Raw genomic sequence first — 24999 nt, 5'->3', positions numbered from 1 at the left:
GGTCTGACAAGGTTAAGTACTTGGGACTAATTTATGATAAAAAACTTATTTTCAAAGACCACATTGAGAGTATACAAGCCAAGTGCATCAAATATACGAGATGTTTATATCCTCTCATTAACAGGAATTCTAAACTTTGTTTAAAGAACAAACTTTTGATTTACAAACAAATTTTTAGACCAGCAATGCTTTATGCTGTACCGATCTGGTCAAGTTGCTGTTCAACAAGGAAGAAAACGCTCCAAAGGATTCAGAACAAAATTCTGAAAATGATTTTGAAGCGTCCTCCTTGGTTTGGTACACTCGAATTACATAGACTTACTGGTGTTGAACCATTAGAAGCTATGTCAAATAAAATTATTAACAATTTTCGACAAAAATCGTTGCAATCCTCAATTGCTACGATAAGCTCTCTTTATAGCCAATAAGTTAGCAATTAAGTTTAAATAGGTTTAAATCCCTACGAACGATAAGTCCTAATTGCGAAAGCAAACAAATCCTAATAATGAAAATTACAAATTTCTAACAGTGTTGAGAAGTCACCATTTGTGATTGGACACACATACTCATTATTTACTAATATTTATCATAAATACTTAAGCTACTAACAAATCCCCCCCATTGAAAAAAAAAATATATAATTTGATACGGGATAGAAAAAAAAGAAAAAAAAAAACAAATAACCGGGAACAGACAATCGAAGTGTAATGGCGGCTACTGAAGGATTGGTATAGGGTGTATCTCATGTGGGTATACGACCAATTTACCTGTTATACAAGGTAAATTCTACGGCTTCTGGACTAAACGATAGAACTAATTGGAATGATAAATTAGCTGATAAAAACATTTGGCTAAGAACAAAAATGGTTGTTTACAAGTTGAATTTCAATATTCACTCCAATTTATGCATCGAGATTTGGTTTTTTTGCTTCAAAACCTATCAAATTAACTGCGCAGTAAGGCTTTCGCTGTTATTTACGAACCGGTCCAAAATGCACCAACACCAACATGGGGACGATTTCGACGACATCTCGTCTCTGTAAAGCATTTAATAACCTTTCGGTTTTTTTAGTGCGATTTTTTTGTTTGTGCATTGTTTTTTTCCATATCGGCGGTTGATTATATGTATTTTACGAATATAGTTATTTAATTAGCCATTACCGCAGTCACCAGTAGGCACACCGATGGCAAGATTGTTTCGGATTTTGCATTCTGTTACTGCACATGTGTCCTGCTGTAAATCGAGCCGCCGCGCCGCCGTTAAGTGCTCTGGGCTCTGAGCTGCGATCGGTCGTCCTTGTAGCGTGCTACTGACATGCTTTCCATCACTGAGTGTTCAACTGAACCTGGAGGTGGTTTGAAATCATCTCCTCGCAGTTCGTTTTATGAATTAAAATGAGTTGTCTCTTTCGGTTGAATCATGAACTACGTAACTAAATGCTGCCGTCGGAAATTGAATGGGTGAAGGCACACAGAATGGATTCGAAGTTTTTGACATGAATCGCAAAAAAATATGACCAAATGCTTGACAAGAGTCGCGTCGGAATATTTGTTATATGGGATTTAAAGTCCAATTTATTAAACCGCATATCTTTGAGTTTTTTCTCACTTTACTACATTCCGGCATATTCGAATATATTAAATACCACTTCAGATATATTTTTTATCATACTGCGTTGAATGTTCTCATACTTTTGTTATAGTTCCAGAAAATATTTGTAGAAGAAATTAAACACTCTTTCCAGTTATATCATTTCGCGAAATTTCTTCGTCAATTTTGTAGTGGTCACTTCTTAGGTAACCTCTTTGGTCGACTGGTCCACATAAGCACTGATGATGACTGTATGTCACAGTCGAAATATATATTTGCGCGGACTGAATTTCAATATTTATTTCCCAAATTTCTAGTAGAGTCTAACGTAAACCGATTTTTATTCCTTTTGATTTCATATTTTACGGAGTCAAGTGAAGGCCTAGATTATTATAGAGAAGAATCACGTGATTTTGATATATGATATTGATTGTAGCTATACATGTCAGAGAGATATTAGGGTCTTATAATAAATAATAATAATAGTTTTCCGTGTTAATTCAATACATAGATGCACTGTCATTGATCTGTTGCTAGGAACATCTTCACGTTAGAATTTAGCTTTATAAGGCTGTTATTGTCTTTATTTGGGCAAAACTGTGAATTACTGATGATGCATTTAATTCCCAAAACCCAAAAAGCATTATTACATGGAATAGGTTGATATCGCGGGTTTCCGATGACCTTCTAAGTTGCGGTCTCCAACAAATTTGTTCGCTATGGATCGCTAATGAGTAAAAAATTCTTTGTATCCCGAGCTTAACTTATCTCATCATTTTGCCTTCCTAAAAAGTTGTGGTTTCCGGCAAACTTGTTCAGAAGGTCTATGGCCTCTTGATGGCAGAGATGAAAATGAGACAAATATGATGCAATCGTCGTTTATTCTCGATCTGCACAACTCTTGACGTGTAACAGACTGCGACTAAACCTGAATCCTCTCAACCCATAATGTAATGATGGTTTGGTGCAAAGGTTTTTGAGAGAAAACAGACGCATGAATAAACGCTGTAGGCTAGACTTTTTCCATCGCTGCTGAATGATGGACGGTTTAGTATGGAATTTCCCTGCTTTGTGACGTTAGTGTAAACATGATTATTCGTCTTTTGGTCTTAACAATTTTCACGATTCCGACCTCCTAAATTGCAGTGGCCTTCAGCAAAGTTGTTCAGAAGGCTGAGGGCTTTTGATTGGGAGACAGTTTAATGTAAAATTCCACTACTACGTGGCGCTGGTGTGAACGCAATTCTCCGTACTTCAGCTTATCTTACCGTTTCGACTTCCTAGAAAGTTGCGGTCTTCGGCAAAGTTATTTAGAAGGTCAGTGTGCACGTAATCCTTCATAGTTTGACCTTAACTTGTTCCGCGCTTCTTACATCCTTTAAAGTTGTAATCCTCGGTCAGCACCACCAATGTCATGTCAACTATGAAATATATAAACTTCGTGGGTATTACTGGTTACAAAATATATGAGTCACTTCAAACAGTCTAAACTGTATTGGCGTTGTTGACTAGTGTCCCTTGCTACATGTTGTATCTTGCTCAAATGAAAGCACTTATTCAGAATGAACACGAAAGCAGTAAATCAATCATTGAAAAGAAGTTGGAGTACTGAATACTGCAACTTTCTAAGTAGTAGGTTTCTTAAATAGGTTTAGTTTCTGATACTCAAAACGGAACATACACTAGTCTCATGGAGTAATCTTATTTCCACCCTTACTTACTTTACTTTTATGGCGACACATCGTTAAGATCCTATGCCGAATCCAGAATACGTCTCCACAAAACTCGGTCTTGGGCTGCTACTCTCCAGTCTCCCCTTACACCCGCTGCTCTGACACCCTCGTCGACAGCACACATCCAGCGCGTGCGCGGTCTGCCTCGAAGTCGTCGGCCTCTATCCGGTTCTCTGCTATATATTATCTTTGCCGGTCGCTCATCTGCCATCCGTGCTACATGGCCAGCCCAACCGTAACCGTGCCGTGTTTCATCAGCTTGACAATATCAGCGTGTTTGTATACTTCGTACAGCTCGTGATTCATGCGCCTACGCCACACCCCGTTCTCTAGTTTGCCTCCGAGTATTGATCGCAGGATTCTACGCTCGAAGACCCCAAGCGCTCGTCGATCGGCCTCCTTTCACGTCCACGACTCATGTCCGTAGAGCGCCACCGAGGGGATCAGAGTCCTATAGAGCGCAAATTTCGTACGGATCTGTAGGCTACGGGACCTAAGCTGGCTACGCAATCCGTAATAAGCCCTAATCCGCCTCTTTACCTCGCGGCTCACCTCGTTGTCACATGTCACGAGAGTACCAAGATAAACAAATTCGTCGACCACTTCGAAAGTATTCCCATACATCTCCACCGCAGCACCAACACCCGTAGAACTACCATGCTCTCTGCCAGCCATCAAGTACTTCGTTTTGGCAGTGTTTATGGTGAGTCCAATTCTCGCAGCTTCCCTTTTGAGAGCCGTGAAGGCCTCCTCAACTGCTCTACGGTTAACACCAATTATATCAATGTCGTCCGCAAAGCCCAGAAGCATGTGAGACTTAGTGATGATGGTGCCGCTCCTCTGCACACCTGCCCTTCGTATTGCACCTTCCAAAGCTTTGTTGAACAGCAAGTTCGAGAGCCCGTCACCTTGCTTCAGACCATCCAACATCACAAACGCGTCCGAAAATTCGCCCACTGTCCTGACGCATGATGTGAATCCGTCGAGCGTCGCACGTATCAGTTTTATCAGTTTAGTTGGGAAACCATGTTCTAGCATTATTTGCCACAGCTCGTTGCGTTTCACTGTGTCATACGCCGCTCGAAAGTCTATAAACTATGTGTCTGCAGGTTGTGTTCTCGAAACTTGTCGAGGATCTGTCTCAAGGTGAACATCTGGTCCGTTGTAGATCGCCCCACTCGAAACCCGCATTGGTATTCTCCAACAAAGAGTTCCAGCAACGGCCTCAGTCGCTGGAACAGGATACGGGAGAAAATTTTGTAAGCGGAATTGAGGAGGGTTATGCCTCGATAATTACTACACTCGAGTCTATGTCCCTTCTTGTAGATAGGGCATATGAGTCCTTCCAACCAGTCCGTAGGTAGTTGTTCCTCAGACCATACCCTTAGGATAATCTGGTGAATTGCACTACACAGCCGCTCGCTCCTAACTTTGAAAAGTTCGGCCGGTAAGCCGTCCTTCCCAGCGGCTTTGTTGTTCTTTAGCTCTTTGCAAGCATTCTTCACCTCGTCCAATGTTGGTGGGTCCACAGCTTGTCCGTCCTCCCCAATTTCTATCCTGTTCCCCTCGAAGACTCTCCTCCCTTCCCCACCGTTCAACACCACTTCAAAATGTTGCTTCCAACGCCTGGCCACCTGCGATTTATCGGTAATCAGGTTCCCCTCCCTGTCTTTGCACATGGCAGGTACTGGCACGGTCCGGTTCCTGATTCCGTTGATCGTTCTATAGAAGCTCCTCGTGCCGTGCCTGGTGAAGCAATTCTCCGCCTCCGCGAGGACGCGATCGTAGTGCCCACGTTTCTTACGGCGATGAAGCCTCTTTTCGGCAGCTCTTGCCTCCCGGTATTTCTCCCGCATCTGACGCGTTACACGATTAGCTGCTACTAACGTGTTGGCGTAGGCTCGATTCTTCTCCTCCGTCACCTCTAGGCACTCAGCATTGAACCACCCACTACGCGTGGTTCCCGTTATCATGCCTATCACCTCTCGCGCTGTTTCGCTGACCGCATCATGGATGTGCTTCCACTGCTCGTTCAGGTCTACTCCAGCTGGTTCACCGATCCGTCTATCAACTTTCCGAGTATACTCTGCAGCAACTCCTCCCGCTGATAACCTCTGGATGTCCAGATGTATTTTCCTCGCCGATCTCGATTTAAATACATTGGACAACCGGGCGCGAATCTTACCTACCACGAGATAGTGATCCGAGTCGATGTTTGGCCCTCGAAAGGACCGCACATCTATGACGTCTGAAAAGTGCCGGCCGTCGATCAGCATGTGGTCGATCTGGGAGCAGGCCTCTCCATTGGGGTGTCTCCAGGTGTGCTTTCGAATATTCAGACGTGCAAAATGGGTACTACAGATTGGTACGACTTGTGCGTTCGTATCTCCGATGACGATCTTTATATCGTGCTGTGGGCACTCTCCATACGTTTTCTCGAGGAAATCATAGAACTCCTCCTTTACGTCATCGGTTTTATCGTTTGTCGGCGGGTATACGTTGATAAGGCTGTATACGTGTGTTATACGCATAGACGGTCATTAATAGGCCTCCACCTAATAACACGCTTCATTTGGTTTCCAAGTAGTACGAAACCGACGCCCCGTTCCGCTCTATCGCCGCCACTGTAGTAGATGTGATACTTGAAAGAAGTGCCCGCGGTCGGATCAACCGCCCGGAATTCACGTTCTCCGGTTTTAGGCCAACGCACCTCTTGTATGGCTGCTACCTCCACATTTGCTTTCCGTAGCTCTCTGGCCAACATGCCCGCGCGTGCCGGTTCGAGCACCCACATTTCCACCCACAAGGTCCAAAAAGTGATAGTCCATGACTTCCTGCAGAAGTTTCCTGAAGACCACAGCTGCTTAGGTGGTTGGATTCACAAGATAAAATTAGTTCGAAATTCCCAAAACTACATGCACACTACAGCCATGTAGTGGCTGATTTCCATTATATACAATATAATAACCAGAAGCCCTTATTTTTCTGAATATAGTCGGATTTACGATAATTATATTCAAAATATTCTAAACAACATTCACATTGACTCCGAATTGCGGTTAAAATCTGACCATACCGTCCGTCGACCACGACTACTTGACCTTCTGAACAATTTGCTGAATACTACAGCTCTTTAGGTTGCTGGAATCATGAGATAGAGTTACATTATTCTGCCCATTTTAGGTGACGCTGAACTTTTCGGAATGCTGCAATATTCAAAATTTGTTGCAATACTCAGTGAAGCTATTCCAAACTTATAGCTACTTACTTACACTTACTTTTTTAAATGGCAATACATCCTAAGACATGGCATCGATAACGTAGTTCCGTCAATTTATTCGATCCATGGCAGCCTGTCTCTAAATTTCGCGGGCACCCGGTACTTTGAGGATCGTTCTTCATCTGATCCACCCATCTCGCTCTTTGCGCCCCTCGTCTTCTTGTTCCTACCGGAATTGGGTTCACGGAAGTTTCATTGTTCTCAGTTACTAGAGAGCCTAGGAACTGAAACTCGTCGACTTTCTCGAACTCAAGCTCGCCGATTGTTACCGTTTTTCCTAGTTGTGTCCTTTCGTTCTCGGAGCCACCTACAAACATATACTTTGTTTTAGACGTGCTAATCTTCAATCCGATCCTATCTGCTTCACGTTTCAGTCAGGTATACTGGTTAAATTTTCTTACGACAATATCCACGTCATCCGCAAAGCAAATAAATTAACGTGATCTGTTGAAAATCATGCCCTGCATGTTGAACCCCGCCGTCACCCTGTCGAAGCCTCCTGTAGGACTCGAAGAAGTCTAACATTCAAATCGAAATCCTTACACAACCCTACACATTTTCCATCGTAGCCTTAATTAGTCTTGTCTGTTTCCCCGGAAAACCGTTTTCGTCAAGAGCTTTCCATAGCTGGTGTCGGTTTATTGTGTCGCAAGCGGCTTCATTATCGACGGATGTGTGTATGGACTCTGAACTCACGGGTCTTTCGGGAGGATCTGCTGTAGTGTAAGGATTTGGTCAGTCGTAGATCGTCTCTCCATGAAACCAGCCTGGTAACCTCCTACCAACCTGCTAGTTAATGGCGACAAGCGTTGGAAGTTGACCTGGGAAAACGGCGGCATTCAGGACTGTGGTTGCTCGATAGCTCTCGCAGTTTAGTTTGTCGCCCTTTTTGTAGATGGGGCAAATAACATTCTGTCTTCCAGATCTCGAAGATCAGCCGATGCAGTGAGCTGGCCAATTTGCCGGGGCTCATTTTTATAAGGTCCGTTACGATGCCGTTCTTTTCGGCCGATTTGTTGTTCTTAAGCTGCTGGATCGCATCCTTAACTTCGCTTATTGTTGAAGGTGCCACATCAACAAACGATTGCACTGACCACGCCTCCTACGCTCTTGTTGTTGTCTCCTGACGGGTGGCCTACACAGCATTGTTGCTCGTGCTGCGTTATTGTCCTCCAAGATCTGCCGACATTTTTCTTCAAATTACTCGTTACGTCGATACCGTTGCTCGTGTCCCAGGACTACCTCCACCTCACTACTGATAGCTGTTTCAACGGCGTTCCAGCGATCCTTTAGAGGGGCTTTTTCATGCTTACCCTCTTCTGGCAGCACAGTTTCGAGCGATGACGAGCTAAGGGTTGCGACGTCGTGTTGCTTCAGTCGCGCGAGATTATACCGTGGCGGGTGACGGCACCGTATGCTCTTTACAACGAATTGTTCTGGTGTATCATAACCTCCACCATAGAGCCTCGATGTGCTCTGACTACGATAATGTTCAAGAAGTGCCAACAATCTGTTAAAACGTGGTAAATTTGTGTTCTATTTGGTGATCTCAAGGGTAATCTATTGTGGGAGCTATGTTGGAAAAAAGTACTATGTATGGCCATGTCCTTGGAAGTAGCGAAGACGAATAGTCTAAGGCTATTTTCGTTCGTCAGTTGGTGTACTCTGAAACGTCCAGTAACCAGTCTATACTCATTAGACTGGGGAATCGTTGTATAGAAAAAACGAAACTTGATAGCAGAAATCCAGAACCAAGTTTTTTTTTTGTTCTATTTGGGGCCCCAAACAATCCTGAATTTATTGGAAATCGATTGTTTTTGTCTCCGCTTGGGGCATTGCATTTTAAAGTTATATGGAGATTTGTAAAGAGCTCAAAATGGCTCAAACCATAAGTTTCATGACTTCAAATGGTAGGTTTTTTGATGCCTAACAACTTGGCCGAAGACACTAAATAGCTAGGGTGTGCCAAAAAAAAAATACTAGAGCTGTTCAAAGTTGAGTATGTCGAGATTTATGTTGCAAATCATTTATTCTGCCAACACTGCCAGTGTACCGGCGTCAGACAGGTTTCCATCAGAAGTAACCTCTGAAACATGTTGTAGATTCTACCTACGCCTAGAATATTGACCTAAATTTGTTTGCTTGGTCCAGTTGAGTGCGTAAACTCGTTACGACAGGTTACTTCTGATGGGAATCCTACTGACGCCGGTACATTGGTAATGTTAGCAGAAAACAAGATTTTCTGCGTTTAAATCGAAATACTCAACTTTGAACAGCTATAGCTCTTCTTAGGGACATTCTAGCTCTTCAGTGCCTTCTGCAAAGTTGTTGGGCATCTAAAATACTATACTTTTACAAAATGTAGTGTATTATTAGAGCATTATTGAGCTCTCTAGAAAAGTAAATGCGAAAAAGTAGGTTTTCCCATATGAGTTTTCATACAAATTTGAAATGCAATGCGCCAAGCGGAGACAAAGCCAATCGACTTCAGGTAAGTTTAGAGTTGTTTGGGACCCCAAAAGGAGCCAAGAAAACTTGGTTCTGGAAAATTGATCACTCTGCCCCATCCTAATACTCATCCTCCTGGCCAGCCTAAGCGTTCTGATCGTATTCAATCTCCAACTGTGTACACGCAGGTGCTTCCGAGGTGTGATCTATGCACGTTAACAATACTAATGAAACTGCCTTTAATTCTCAAACTGAACATTCTAGGACTGATCGGTCACAATCCGATCGGCCGTTTCTGCATCTCGCTCATCACTATAAAAGATGTTCCCAGCTCTTGTGTGCTTCCAGAACTCTGATAGATGGTGAACGCTAATCTTTCTCAAAAAAAAACAACTATGTTGAAATGGCTTCTTAAGCTATAGTTCAGCCGAATTGTTTGTTGGGTTTTTAACAATTGGCATTTAAGGGTTAGTGATGCCAAGTTTTGATGGTTAGCAGATTAGCGATCGGCAGCATTAATTCTTTTCTTTCTTTGGTTTTCGGTTTGATTTTCACCTTATGGATATTCATTATGACGTAAGAAACCCTATTGTACGTATATTTTGATACATCCAGTTTTTATTCTAATGAATACTTCATATTTAACCTTGTGAATTATTATTTCATGCAAATAAAATAGAACTGAATTCAATGCTGGGACCCTATTCCGTTATCAGCTTGAAAATTGATCTCTATTTTTTATAATTGGCCTTGAGGAAAAAATGGAAAAAATCTCTTTCAGCATCAAAATCCGACAAAATCCACTCGAAAGTGAGACAGTTGACTGTATTGACATGAATTTTAGAAATGTTACCTTTTCTAGTTGGAGTTCCTTTTGTTTTTTTTTTTAAATAGGAGGAGATGTTTTGTGATGAATTAATTATTTAGTAATATTTATTCAGAATTGATATTGTGTGTTCTGCCACAAATGGTGACATATCAACACTATTACATATATTTCAATTTTCATTTCATTAAATGATTGTAATTGCTTCCGCAGTGAATATAATTGTAGGAAAATTGTAAACCTACTTGTCAAGAAAAAAATGAATTTAAAGTTAAACCCTTATATAATCTTACTCCTATCCTACTGACTATAAAGTGAACTAATCGTTGTAATTGAGGATTGCAACGATTTTTGTCGGAACGTATTGATAATTTGGTTTGACATATTTTCTTATGTTTCCACATTACTAAGCCTGTATATCAATATCATTTTCAGAAGTTTATTCTGAATCCTTTGAAGCATCTTCTTTCTGGTTGTACAACAACTTCTCCAGAGGGACTGCATATAACATTGCTGGTCTAAATATTTGTTTGTAAATGAACAGTTAATTCTTGAGACAAAGTCTAGAATTTTTGTTGATAAGAGGATACAAACATTTTATATATTTATTGCACTTTATTTGGAGATTCTCAATGTGCATCTTGAAGGTAAGAGAGTACCTTGAGGTAAGAGAGTAACTGATGAATCCTATTTTGAAAATTATTTGCAAGCTCAATTATCACAAACATTGCAATGCGTTTCATGTTGTTCATCAGTTTGGTCAAGGTCGGTAACCCAACAAGCTATTTAGATGATTTATGGCTTATGAAACAAGTATAGGCTGACCAGATGTACCGTTTCGAATGGGACATACTGATTCGGATACTCCTTTAATTTTTAAATGAAGCTCTGCCTTGAAGTTTTCTAAATTGGGAAAAAAAAGTGCCAAGCTTCAAGGAATTTGTCAATATTACCAAATAAATTTTGTGCCTTCTTGACAGTACCGCGCCACTGGAAGAGACCTCTATCGCGAGCGTTTTGTGGTCTGTAAAATTACGAATTTCATGACCTTACTGCCAACAATCACACTCTACCACGTAAAATTTCATCAAATTCTAGGTATGAGACTACAGAATGAGGTAGGTTCATTAAAGCAATGAATAATTGTTTTCATGCTTGTAACTGGTCGGCCGAATCGCTCCCCGATGATAAGCGGGTGGCTTAAATGCGCCACTCTCCTAAGAGAGACCACCCGCCGAGATGTGATTGCCCAGCCTGAGACCTTCCAAGGGGAGGTTCTTTTTATCCCGATTCGGGAAGGGAAGCTGTCCGCTGACCTTACAATGACTCGCTATACTCCGCAACCGAAGCGCGTCGGATGACTTGCCTACGCTGCAAACCTAGTGCCCTTAAACGCGGTACTTGATACCGCGGACACAAACCAGTAGAGGGTTAATTCTCATCACTGGCCCAATCCAGTCTCGCAGACTCCATCTGATCCGTGCTGATTCGGGAACTTTTCTGGACTGATTTCGGAGTCAGCCACCCCAGCAAAAGAACAAAAAAAGAAGAACGGAAAACTAATCGTACTCCCGAACCAGCGGAAACCCCTAACTCATCTACCAGGACAGTGAATTCCCTCTACATAGAAACAGCCGATTCCTGTTGTCCAACTACATGTAGTTCATTTCAAACTGCGAGGTTGATATTTTTCGTTTCACTAACGTCTTGACATTTATTGTATAGTGGTTTTACAATTAGTTTGGTACTATTCTCACTAGGCCTAGTTTTATCTGAATCATCTTTCCCCTATCCTTTTCCCATTCAAATTCTAACTCTTCTAAGTGTGCTATTAAAGGCGTACGGGTGCGGTGGCGGTAATATTCACCGGCGGTTGCGTAGGGTCGCGGCCCTAGCTTAGTCGCATGCGCATGGACAATATATATATAAATTTGCGTACTCACTCATAGCCGGTCTTACATGAGGGTTTACCATGTCGTAGCCGCCATGCCTGCTTACTGCTGCTCTGCGGCTTCACTTGTTGCTCCGCTTTACGCGGGTGCTCCTTTACCGAACTCCTTTCGGTACGCTACCAGCGCCACGCTGGGTCAAAAACGGGGGTTGTCACTCTGTCGTCTCGCCTATTGTCTCCTCGGTTGTCTGCTCTGCTGTCTGGCAGCGCACAGCGTGCGCTTCGATCACTAGACGGGTGAGATCATCAAGGGTAGTGGTGCCGATTATTGGTCCTTCGGCCTGTTCCGTACAGGCATAAACGTTTGACGATGCTCGTGTTGCATAGGAATGCTGCTGGTGCTGACGGAAGTGTAGTGGATGATGACTAGCAGCGATACTCCTTGCTCCCTTTGCACACTTTCTCCTATTTCGCACATGCACTGATTTGCCTAGCTATTTACCGGGAAAAGGCTATCTGTCTTAGTACACGCGCGGAACTCTAAACTGCAGGTTGATCCTGCCTCTTGCACTTGTCAGCTAAGAATGCAAGATCAGGCATTGGGATCCCTCAGATCAACCGTCCACGGTAACTTCGTTACCGGAACCTGTCTCGCGAGGATCATTGCCCACGCTAAAAGCCCGAAGGTTGCAGTTTCGGCAAAGTCATCTTCTTCTAGCGTGCATCTTCCACCCAGCATCCAGTATCCCATCCCTGAGGATAGAGAGAAAAAGGAAACTCTCCCAGTGACGCAATAGGTCAATAGACTTATTCGGCTGGGTCAATCTACTCTTCGACCGCCAGCGATGCATGCAAAGCAACGTAAGCGAACGTAAGGGAACTCATTGCTCTGGTCAAATGTTATGCCAATTACTACTTTTTGAGCCTGTTGCGGTAATCTCAACAGCAGATTATTTTTAAAAAAATATTGAAGCGTATAAATTATAAAATTAACACTAGCATGCATTTTGAGTAATGCAAACTAAATTAAATAAGAAAACATCTGTGATCAACTTTACCATTAGTAAGATTAATATTTGAAAATAAATAGTTCCAAGGTGCTCGTTACATGCTTTGGGTAATTAGTGTCCCGTTTTTTGAATCTATTTGTCCCGTTTTCCGTCAGTTTAAATTTTGTTAGTCTATACTGGTATTGAGGTGGTTTCGGCTAAACTAAAACTTAATAAGCTGTTCCACAACAAAATTGTTTGTCGGGAAGTGATGTATGAATCATTCATGTTTTTGTTAACTTTTTACATGTTTTCAACTGACATCATTCCATAAGAGTTCACCCTGCTGTGGCGTTACGTATAGTAACTCTCTTCAGCAAACAAAATGCACGATTGTAAACAATACATTGTTCGATTTTAACTGTTCATTTAACACCGCTACTCAAACAAAACTGACATCAGTTCCAACCAGTAGCGGAGCTGTTTCAATCATCTAAAGGTGATAAACGACATCAGATCACTACGGACTACGCTTTTCGCGTAAGTAGCTAACATTACACAGCTCTATTACGGGCGCTTAGTAAAAAATGCACAATTGAAATCATTTGTGACGTACCAGTGTGTATCGTGCGGCGTTATCATCAATCTACCGCTGCCACTACCGGTTAGCTTGCATTGTTGCCCACATGTGGTGAAGGTGCAAGGATAAGACGTACTAACGAGTTTTCTATATAGTGTAGGCGGAATTTCACTGATCTATTCTACATTGCTACAAATCTGTTTAAAATAAAATGAATGTAAAAGATTTTTTTTTGAAACAGTGCGGTTTATATCCATGTCCTTTTTCTTAGTATCATCTGTGACGATGTGACTCTTTGTTTAGTAAAAATAAAACTTTCAAAAAGTGACCTTCTGTAGCACTAATGTCTAGCAGGTTAACTGGTATAATGGTTCCTCTTTTTAACCAACCAACCAATCGTTCTTTACTAGTTTAATTCGCCACACTGGTAACCGGTTAAGAAGCTGTGTATTTTACACCGGTGCTGCATGGTTGCCTTACAGGGTGTCTGCAGCTGCGTCAGCGTGAGCAATAAAACTTGCTCCAGAACAAAGTGAATCGAGAGCACAGAATCCAACGCAACCATTAAGTTGGAAGCGAGATTTCTAGCAGGGTCAGAGCCGGACCTCCCAAGAACTGGTTTTTATTCAGGAAGCCATGGCATTGAAGCGGTTGATTTAATTCAGTGCATTAAGGGTAACGGACAACATTGCGGTCTGCAGAGTAACGCTTTTGCTTCGCTATGTGAAGAATGAGGAATTATTTTACGATACCCTTCACATAATTAAGAGTTAAAAGTGAATCGATTCCCGTGTTTGGAATTGCTGCACAACTCAGTAACCGGTAAACCAGGAACTTAACTTTTTGCCAGTAGCAGTATTCAAAAATAGAACCATTTGAATTCGCTGTTTGACTTGCAAATTCGCGTATGATATTCGTATCAATTTATTGCGTTGTCACTTGAAAACGCGCTTCTCGTAGGTACGACCAAAGATCACACTGCAGTTCAGACCGCATAACGAGCAGTGTTGAGGAAGAATGCAATTTCTTCAATTGAATAATTGGATCGTTCGATGTGCGTACCCCAAAACCTACGGTACACGAGGCTTCTGCCTAACTGCTAATGCTCATCGCAGCGAGGAGAGGAACAAAAAAGTCGTTGCAATTACACAGATTTATGAGGTGACGTAACAGGTAGCGCTAATTATTCAGACATTTCCTACACAGAGGTATTTAAATTATTGCAATAGTTAGGTACCGGTAGGAAGTGCTCTATTGACATTGACATTGCTTCACATCTGCGAGCTCAGGCCAGCTGGGACAAATTAGCTCGGTGGCGATTCATAAATTGTTGTCAATAGTTCAATGAACAAATGGTATTAAATGAAGTAATTTGGTTGGTGAGCTTGCCGGATTGTGCATTCTTAAAATGGGTTCTATACTGGTCGTCAAACTTTGACAAATAGGCATTTTTTTCTGTTTTCGATGGTTTTGAAAATTTTTATACTTTTTCCTCTTGATCCAGTTTTTCAGATATTGTGTGGAAAAATTATTCGGGAGCAAGATGAAACTGCCTAAGGGGCCATCCACATACCACGGGGGTGGGGGCGGTGGGTTTTAAAATCGTTAGAAAACTGTCCACGTGGTATGTGTATGGCCCCTAACAAGGTTGACGCCACTAATCGCCAGCCCGCAATCGATCTATTCACCTTCAAGAATCATTCCATAGAACCACTATAATCTATACCCATTACAAAACATACACCTTGCTCATTTCGAAATTCGAATGTATGATGCCAACGGCTTGGTAGGGCCATGTCATATCTGTCGGGTTCCGTGTGTTGGCCGTGATTGCTCTCAATTTGTACCTGTGATACGATAGTATAAGCCAGAGTCTGGATGCCGGTGATTGATAAAGCGTTATCAAGAATTTGACTCGACTGTCTTTGGAATGAAGTACAAATGCTCTCCGTCCGTCCGGGGATTATTGTACCACGCAGTGACTTTCGTTAAAAACAATCGATCTAGACTTGTTTTATTGAGTTAAAAAAATTACAGTAAGTTGATAAGAAACTATTCCCCATAAAGAAAAATATCCGCTAAATGTAGATGCAAGTAGCAATGTTGTGAATAAGGTTTACTTAAGCAAACAACAATTCAAGACGTGTTAGTGCAGGTGCAGCAAAAACCTCAAAAAAAAACCATGCCTGAATCCTACAAAAACAAACCGCACAGTGCGAGAACCGTCTGTACACATCATTCCATCTCCTCCATAACCTTCCTCAACTTTCCGAAAAAAGGGTCTGCGTTAGCCCAGAAAATGGAAAAAGTTTGCGATAAAAAAATCCAAACGAGTTTTATGGCGTCTTCCAGTTTTAGCCCGTTTTTGGCAAGCGAGCAAATTATTATAATTAACCTCGGATGCCAAACACGTTCCGGATTTTACTAGTTCTCTGAGTGTTTGAAATCTGTTGCATATCAAATAACTTTGGAGCACCAGAGGAGCACCAATAGAACCGGTTCCAGGAGGTAATTTGCACAGGCTTGATGAAAACAATCTAGGGCAATAAACTGAAAGTTGAGTGTTTGTTGTCAGGATACTCTGGCAACCGCAGGTTTATCGAATTAATGTGCTCCACATATGATTGACGTCATTCTGTGCAGTAACATGTTATATTGAAATTGTTATATTGAATTGTATTTTTACTTGTCTATCATTCTAGAAGAAGAAAACGTATGCATAATATTTTTGGTTAGCTCAATTTTTTTTCTTGACTTGACAAATCACAGAAAAATATTCACGATTAGCAACTAATCTTTACCTGTGTCAATCCCCGTGGTCAACAATAAATATGTTTATTTTCAATTCACTATCCAAACCAGTAAAATTTCAGGCTTTTCGTAAATTGTCGAAACAAAAACAACTCGTTTGAGCTTGAAGTTCTTTGATTAACGTCAATAGTCTTCCATCTCTTTCTTAATAGTGAAAACTATTTACTCATTTTGGTTACAAATCAATTTGAAGTAATCAGTTCTGTTTTCTAACTGATTACTCACGATTGACAGCCTCATTTTTTGTTTTATAGTAACCTGTTTTTTAGTATTTGCCGAAGATAAGCTAGTTATTAGTGTATTGATAGTCTGTTAACGAAAGCTCGGTATAACTTAACAACATGTGTAATAATTTAATCAACGCGCATGATTGCATCAAGCAAATTTGTATGATTGTAAAAATAATGGAGATAGGTGACATCACTGTGCAACGAGTATCAAATACCATTCGATTCAATGCTACCGAAGCGGTATTGAATAAATAATATACATGACAGGAATATTATTAGGCAGAATTGTGTATTATTGATTTTAATATATACTAAACAAGCTAGTGTAGGCAATAATTTCAATGCAATAGTATTTCAATAATTTTTTGACCTTCTCTCGTTCGATAAGACATTTTTATAATAATTTTAATCATTTAACTAAGAAAAATACGTTTCTTAACCCTATTTAAAACAGCGTTATATGCGACGTTGGTAATTATGCTTTTTATTAAAGAAACGCTGAATGTTACCAAAATTAATCAATTAATTATTGTAAATTTATTTCAATAACATGTTCATCGGCTTAATTTACAAATATGTGATAAAATATTTAAAAACACATCCAAATCATTTTTTTTTCAGTGAAAAAATCACAATGGTTGTATGCAAAGCCACGACCGTAAGGTCAAAAAAAAAAGTCAAAGTGCATGCAGAATACAATAACATTTTACTTTTAATTCCTTGTTAAATCTTCAATAACTTGGTTGTTGTCCTTATAAGGACTGTTGTTGTTGTTCAATTTCATATTGGATATAATGTTGATCGCTTCTGTGTGCTACCACGACAGGGAGATTAAGGCATTTTTCTGATAACACAGTTGAAAGCTGTTTTCTCACTGAAAATTTAACGGTCTATATACTGTGAAAGCCAGCATTCCAAAACGTTTGTGTGTTATCAAAATACGGCAACTTTTCATTAAAGGAAGTGCTGGCTAATGTATCCGCTATTACTAGAGGAAGTGCCGCTGCACTAGCTGGCCCCAATATTGCTGCTGATACCACTGCTGCTGTAGAGATGGTCGGGTTTGCCTTTTTTTTCGGGTTTGAAAACCCGAAACCCGACCATCTCTATGCTGCTGCTGATGCTATCAGTGTCGGACATAAGTTAAGTAGTTTGAGGTATGCGAACCAGACTCAAAAAATATAGATTTAAGCGGCGCTCATTGCTTTCGGGTTCGGATAATGTTTTCGTTTTTAATGTACTTCAAGCAATATTAAAAGTAATCTATTGTATCACGCAGTTGCTTAACTTATGTCCGACACTGTATGAGCGGTTTCGGCTGAAACATGCTCTTATATAGGCCAAATAGCACATTTCAAATTACTAGGTCTGTAATTATGTCGACCGTGCTTGGAAAAGCAATCATATAACGACCAATCAGATTATTCGAATTTTACGCTTCAACAAGGATTGACCATTTTCAATAATATAGTTGCTTGTCATAATTGGGGCTTGATAATTTTTAAGGTTTGGTTATGCAAAAACTTAATTTTTATGCAGAAAATAAAAGCTGTTTGGGTGTTATCCATATTACTGACGGAAAAGGTAATTCAGTACGTTCTGAGGAATGGAGATGAAGTCAAATTTGTAACTGTTCTAAATTTGAAGGTGTAAATAATTCAAGAGAAAATATTAACTTAAAAAAATTAACTTAAATATTAACAATTAGGTATTTATTTATATTGAAAAGGACAATTTGCTGTTTAACCCAATATCGGATAAGATGCCGATTACTTCTTTGCGTTATCACTAACAGTGCGAATAAAGTATTTCTTGTGATAGAATAAACAGTGAAAAGCTGTTTTGACACTCAAAACTAGACGGCTCATGTATTTTGAACGCTAGCTTTCCAGAACGTTGGTTTGTTGTTAAAATGAGGCAACCCTTCGTTGGATGCATTTACTAGTTAGTACCCGCTATCGCACAGACACAGCATTTCTTTTAAGGAAGTGCCCCACTGCATCAGCTGGCCCTGCCACTATCGATGCTGATACCCGCTGCAACTGCTGTGCTATCCGTTGCCATGCCACAGCTGTGGCCGCTATCCGCTGCCATTGGTATCCGCTGCACTACTGCCGCATTGCTGAGTGCGGACCGCTATTGTTGCTGTCTGAAACTAATATGAAACTAATATCTCCGATTTATTAGCATTTGAAATTGGGCATATGTTTCACTTTTTCCTGTTTTAGATTTTCATTTTACATCCCTATCTAGTCGAGTATGTAGCCGAACTTCCTGAGAGGCGTAGTTCTACGTCAAAAAATTCAATTTGATTCTGCTTACCATTTGTAAAACATTTGCTAGACCTTACTTTTCATATAAGTATGAACGGTGAATTTCTTCATCTTTTTCATAATAATAATGTAAAATATTGAGAAAAAATGCGAATTGTTTTGTTTGAAAACTTTCAACAATCAATGGCTCTATTGTTTAATAATATCTAATACCGTTATAAAGTGTTAATAGTTTGCGAGTTAAGATATTCGCAACATTCAAACATACTTTTCTTCAACACCATTTTATTCATAAAAAATATGTCAAATGAAAAATCAATCTTGTGTAAAAATGGTCCCGATGGGGCATTTTTCTACGATATAAAAACTCATTTTCTATAAGAGAATCATCGAGTAAGACCACCAGTGTTGTGCACAATATATTATATATAAAAGATGCCCAATCTACAAGAAGGGCCATCGCACAGTGGGGAATCGCGGCCATCAGCCAAAAAAAAATTTTTTCGTTAGCTGTTTCATAATATTTTTCTATTATTGCTATAGCATTCAAGTGTCTAAATCCAAAATTTGGGCGCAATATCATAAAATCTGAATTTTTTATGACTTTTCAAAGCTTGGCGAACTGACGGTTTTTGTATTTTTCTTGAAAAAAAGTACATTACTTTAAAACGCTCTGTAGCTTCAATGATAGCTTGGATTTTTTTAACGTCAAAAGAAAAGTTGTTGTAAATATTGTGCAAAACAAACGCTTTTCATTAGATATTGTGTAATTTGGTCATAGTAGGCCTGACACTAGAAAAAATTAAAAAAAAACGTGATTTTTTGTAGAAAAGTAGCTTAAAAGTTTAGTTGCCGCAGTTTGCCATGGTTGTGACTACATTCAAAATTTAGGTAAAAATGTAAGCTTTAAAATGCATACTGTCCGCTGCTGCGCAAAACTGCGCAAATTGTCACTTTAGTGAAAAAAGCGATAGCAGATATTTTTAGTTTTTATTTTTGAAGTTGAAATTTCATCCAGGATTAATTTTAATCATAACCATGATACCCCATTAATGAAAATTTATGATATCGTACTCAATCCGTAAGGATAATATATAAATTTGGTCAAAAATCACAAAATTTATCAATGAAAAGTTATAAAATAAGTGTTAAACAAGAAAACAGTAAACAAATCTGAAATTTTAATTATCTCAAACTTTATCACTTTCTGCAAGTTTAAAACAATACTAAAAACATTCAGCCCTTTTCAATTTATGATCATGAAATTCGTTAAACTGATTGGAGTGTCAAATATTAGCAGCAAATTCATACCATCAAACTCCGGCCAACAATAGCCCGTTTGAAGATTGCTTTTGCTTCGCACTCGTTTGCATACAAAAGTAAAACACACATTTTGCTTTATGAGAAAAAAACAAAGACCAGTCGTCGCCCTCCGCATCTTTTCGTATTCATTTAGAACGTTGTGTCATTCCAGTGTCTTAGTTTTAAAATTCATAAATTCGTTACATATTATTATGGAGCCTTCAACTTCAGCGCACCACCTAATTCAATGTCTAGTAAGTTGTCAATTCATGGTGTTATACATGTATTTAAATGTTCTCTTTCAACCATAAAAACCGGATTAGGAAGATAACATATATATGAAACAATGAAACATCGAAAATTACTAGAAGAAATGAAAACAGCAGCGAAAGACATTTTTCCTGCTGATAAGTATAATGAACTTCAAATTTTCTGGAAACAATTCAACACGAGATTTAAGCGATCACAGCGAAAGATGATGAAGCTGTTGGTGTTTTTTTCAATTTGTAATTAGTTTGTATTTCTTATGTTGTTTTTAAGTTTATTTTAAAAAATATATATATATTTAGGCAAAATATGTTTAGTTCGAGGGGTCGTCCATAAATTAATAATTTTTTTTCAATGGGAAGGACGCCCGGTTGCACTACTTGTGGTCAAAGATAATATAATTCTATAATAAAGGAAAAATATATATTAAAATTGGCTTTCGTACTTTGTGGACGGCCCCAAACAAAAAATGGATGCCGAATTCGTGTTCAGCGTTCCAAAATTATGTAAATACCAAGTTTTTGTCGCATTCATCGACACTTTTTTTGCTTGGCCAGCCTTTGTATGGAGTCGCCCCACTGTGCATCGCCTGGATTGTTGCAACTATCGAGGCATTACGTTCAGCGGCAAAACGAAAATTAAAAGTCTGGCAAAAATCTGGCACGATCATCACAAAACTTACATGCTACTTGGTTTCGCGGACGACATTGATATCATCGGTATCGACCGTAGGGCCGTGGAGGACTCTGCCGAAACAAAGTACATGGGAGCTGCCAAAACAAAGGTACATGGCGCTGAAGTGTGGATTGATAGAGAACGATTTGAAGTGGTTGATCAATTCGTTTATTTTGGTACGCTTGTAACATGTGACAACGTAACGAACCGTGAAGTGAAACGACGAGTTGCAGCTGAGAACAGAATCTTCTACCGACTACGCAATCAACTAAGGTCCCGTAGTTTACAAACTCGCACAAGACTAGGGCTGCATAGGACGCTGATCCTTCCGGTGCTCTTTACGGATATGAAGCAAATGCACGATCTGCTGGTGTACGACTGCTGGTGACTGGAGAACTGCTGCCCAAGACGAAGAAGCTGGGTGTCGATAGGTCAAGAATGCCGCGATTTACGCGAATAATTATTTAAATAATAATAAAATGAAATGGTCCGGTAAACGTTGAACTAGTTGAACTAGTTGAAGGCAGAACTGTGAGCAGTTAAAAGTCAACGAGCTAGTTGCCACCAGAAGACAAACGCAATAAAACAGCCACCAACGCTGGAGCAAAAAAACGGCTGAAAATAGGGCGGAAATAATAGGTAAACCGGTGCAGAGCGCCAAGATTTAACTGCAAACCATCTTCTGAAATTTAATTATCTACAAAAATCTTGAAGAGAAAGGTTGTCCGAGGAATGTTATTATTATTATTATTTATTATTATTTATTTATTCCCATCTGACCCGCAGTGGTCTTAATGAAGTGTTGATACACTAACAATAACGAACAAAGAGCAACATTAACAAACAGATTTCCAGCAATACAAGCTATCTAACAAGCCCATGAAACATTTTTAAACTATCTTATGCATTACATGAGTCGTCTTAACCTATTCTTGAAAACGTCTATGGTTACATTAGAGTCAAAATAGTCAAAAAATCTATTGAATACGTCACACATCGCCCTTATAGGTTCGTTCTGGCCGTAGTTAGTACGTTGGTAGTCAAGTCGTAGAAAGTTCCATGATCTCATGATGTTGAGTTGAGAAAGAATGGCCGGGGCATCAATTTGTCCAGCGAAAAGTTTCCCCACAAAAACAGCTCTCGATATATTTATCCTTTTTGCTAAAGTGTCCATATCTAGTAAACGGCAGCGATCAATGTATGGAGGAAGCTCACTCGGGTTACTCCATGGTAGAGTACGTAGTGCATAACGGATGAACCGGCTTTGCACTGACTCAATTCTATTCTTCCAAATCTCCGCATTGGGGCACCAAACAACAGCAGATGTTTCTAGCACCGACCGCACCAGGAAAAATATAATGAACGCAGGCAATATGGGTCTGAAAATTCTTTGGCGATTCGAATTATAAACCCTAGGTTCCTATTCGCTTGTGCAATTATGCTCGTGTAGTGATCTCTGAAGGACATTTGAGAATCTAAGAGCACACCAAGATCCTCAACTACAGTGAATCTTTCAAGCGGCTGACCAGAGATTGTGTAACTACACAGATTGTTTTTTTTTTCTGCGGGTGAATGAAATCGCAGAGCGTTTGGAGATACTAACTGTCAGGCAATTGCGTATGCACCAGTTATAGAGAGCATCAATATACTGCTGTAGTTCCTCACAGTCAGCTGTAGATCTTACGACGAGGAAAATCTTCAAATCATCGGCGTAGATTAATTTACATCCTGGCGAAATGACAAAACAAACATCGTTGAAGAACAAGGAAAATAGCAGCGGCCCAAGGTTGCTTCCTTGCGGCACGCCCGACAAATTTACAAAAGGGGTAGTACCGATATTGCGACCCTTATTAGAGATAAAGAAAAGCTAGAAGACATTCAGAAGCCATAACTGTAAAAGTTCGAGAAGAGAAGTTGGAAAAATAGAGTGAAGGAATAGGGAAAGATAAACAGATCGATCAAGTTCGTAACTTCTGCGAAAAGTCGCCTCCAACCGACGGTTTGAATCCGGCTTTATAATCTCGAGTATTTATCCCGGCAGGTGGAGTTAGCCAGTTCAACGGGGTGTCGCGGCACATAACTACTAACAACGATGATTGCTGAGCGGTGGAAATGAAAAAAAAAGAAGACTGCAGACGACGAAGAACAGGCCCCGAATACGTGTAGTTGAGACGAATTTCAAGTGTTTAATTGACCAAAACCCTAGAGCGTTTGCCGACCCTGTGGCGGTGTAAAGAGGCGTCTCAGTAATTATCTTTGTATCTTTGTAATCAATGTAATAATCTTCTTTTTTAATATAAATATGAATTTTCGTAATGAAGTTGATCCTATTGATAGAGGATAGAGGAATAATTAACCATATGTTTTTATGTTAACGACTGGTACTGGTAATGCAAAGGTTGGTTTGTCTTTTGGCTTTCTCAGTCTTTATGAAGGAAAAACACGACAATCTAGCAAAATTGCCCGACGTTTCGGCCGTTTTGGTGGCCTTTTTCAAGGGAGACTGTATTTAACGTAAAAAGTTAATAATAGAGTGTAAAACATAAATAGTCACTCACTTTAGTTGTGTCGTATTGGTCTTAAACGTTGGTTTCCAACGGTCGGAAGTCTTGTATTGCGGTAGTTTGGTCTTTGCTTCGGTTGCGATGAACTTTTTCTAGTTTTATTCATCGGAAAACTGCGAACTTTGGTCACTTGAAAATTGGCTGTATAGTGCATTAACGTTCGATTTGAAATGGTGCTCAGATTGGGCGGGTATTGATCGTTACGGTGAGCTGTTGGTGGTTTGTTGGTGCAATACAGACAACACAGTTAACCATTGAACTGATATCGATGGCATCAACACTGCTTACGCTGGAATCCTATACACGATCAAAAACTACACCCGCCGCAGAAGCAATACTCAACACCAACAAACCACCCCTAGTAGCTCACCGTAACGATCAATACCCGCCCAATCTGAGCACCATTTCAAATCGAACGTTAATGCACTATACAGCCAATTTTCAAGTGACCAAAGTTCGCAGTTTTCCGATGAATAAAACTAGAAAAAGTTCATCGCAACCGAAGCAAAGACCAAACTACCGCAATACAAGACTTCCGACCGTTGGAAACCAACGTTTAAGACCAATACGACACAACTAAAGTGAGTGACTATTTATGTTTTACACTCTATTATTAACTTTTTACGTTAAATACAGTCTCCCTTGAAAAAGGCCACCAAAACGGCCGAAACGTCGGGCAATTTTGCTAGATTGTCGTGTTTTTCCTTCATAAAGACTAAGAAAGCCAAAAGACAGACCAACCTTTGCATTAACCATATGATTTTACAACTATCGATTGAACACTAGTATGACCAGAATTACTTCCCTAGACTTCCTCCGCCCTTTGTTTTCTCAGAAATAATAAAAATTATTGGCAATAGGCTCTGTGAAATACATAAAAAAGTATACATCCTATTTTACTTTTGCGACGATGGACCGATTACACTGGTTGATAAACGTGAAAAAAATGCTGCCCTAAAGTTAAAAATAGTTGCCCTAGGAAGATTATAGCTTTCCACCATTCCTGTCATTGTCATTGCCATTGTCAAAACGCGTCAACCTACGTCAAAGTGTCTCATAGTAATTGCACGCCGGGTTTGTCGTAACGTTTTTGAAAAAACTTACTTAAACCTTTAAAAAAGTTGCCTTTAACTCCTATTAAGCGGATATTCTCGTCTATTCCAAAGTATGCGGTCTATATTGACGTTCCTGCTAAATATAGTTTTTGTTGGTCATTTCTTCGCCGTTCAAGCTACATGCCCGGCCTACTGAAGCCTGCCGTGTGTTATCCGCCTAACTATATCCGCCGATTTTAACCCTGGTACACTTAATGGTTCATGCGTCTGCGCCAAACACCAAAATCACCAAGCTCGCCTATCGGAGTCTCTTGATGTCCGTGCTACATGGCCATGGACGGCCACCGAGAAAATCTGTGTTATTTAGAGTGCTAGTTTTGTACGGGCTTGCAGGCTGTCGAACCACCAGCCCTCCGTACAGGACCTTCCAATGCGATGTTGGAATGTTGGAAAACCATGTTCTAACATAATACGCCACAAATCA

The 24999-nt window shown here is 40.1% G+C and overlaps 1 protein-coding gene across 2 annotated transcripts in view; it reads left to right on the top strand.

Annotated features, from left to right (window-relative positions):
• LOC129730827 (proton-coupled amino acid transporter-like protein CG1139) overlaps positions 1-24999 on the top strand; it is a 46978-nt gene that overhangs the window by 15575 nt on the left and 6404 nt on the right. The gene's annotated exons all lie outside the window — the stretch shown is intronic.

Source organism: Wyeomyia smithii, chromosome 3, assembly GCF_029784165.1.
Source record: "Wyeomyia smithii strain HCP4-BCI-WySm-NY-G18 chromosome 3, ASM2978416v1, whole genome shotgun sequence".
In the NCBI taxonomy this organism is placed as follows: domain Eukaryota; kingdom Metazoa; phylum Arthropoda; class Insecta; order Diptera; family Culicidae; genus Wyeomyia; species Wyeomyia smithii.
This window is presented reverse-complemented; position numbering and strand designations above follow the sequence as displayed.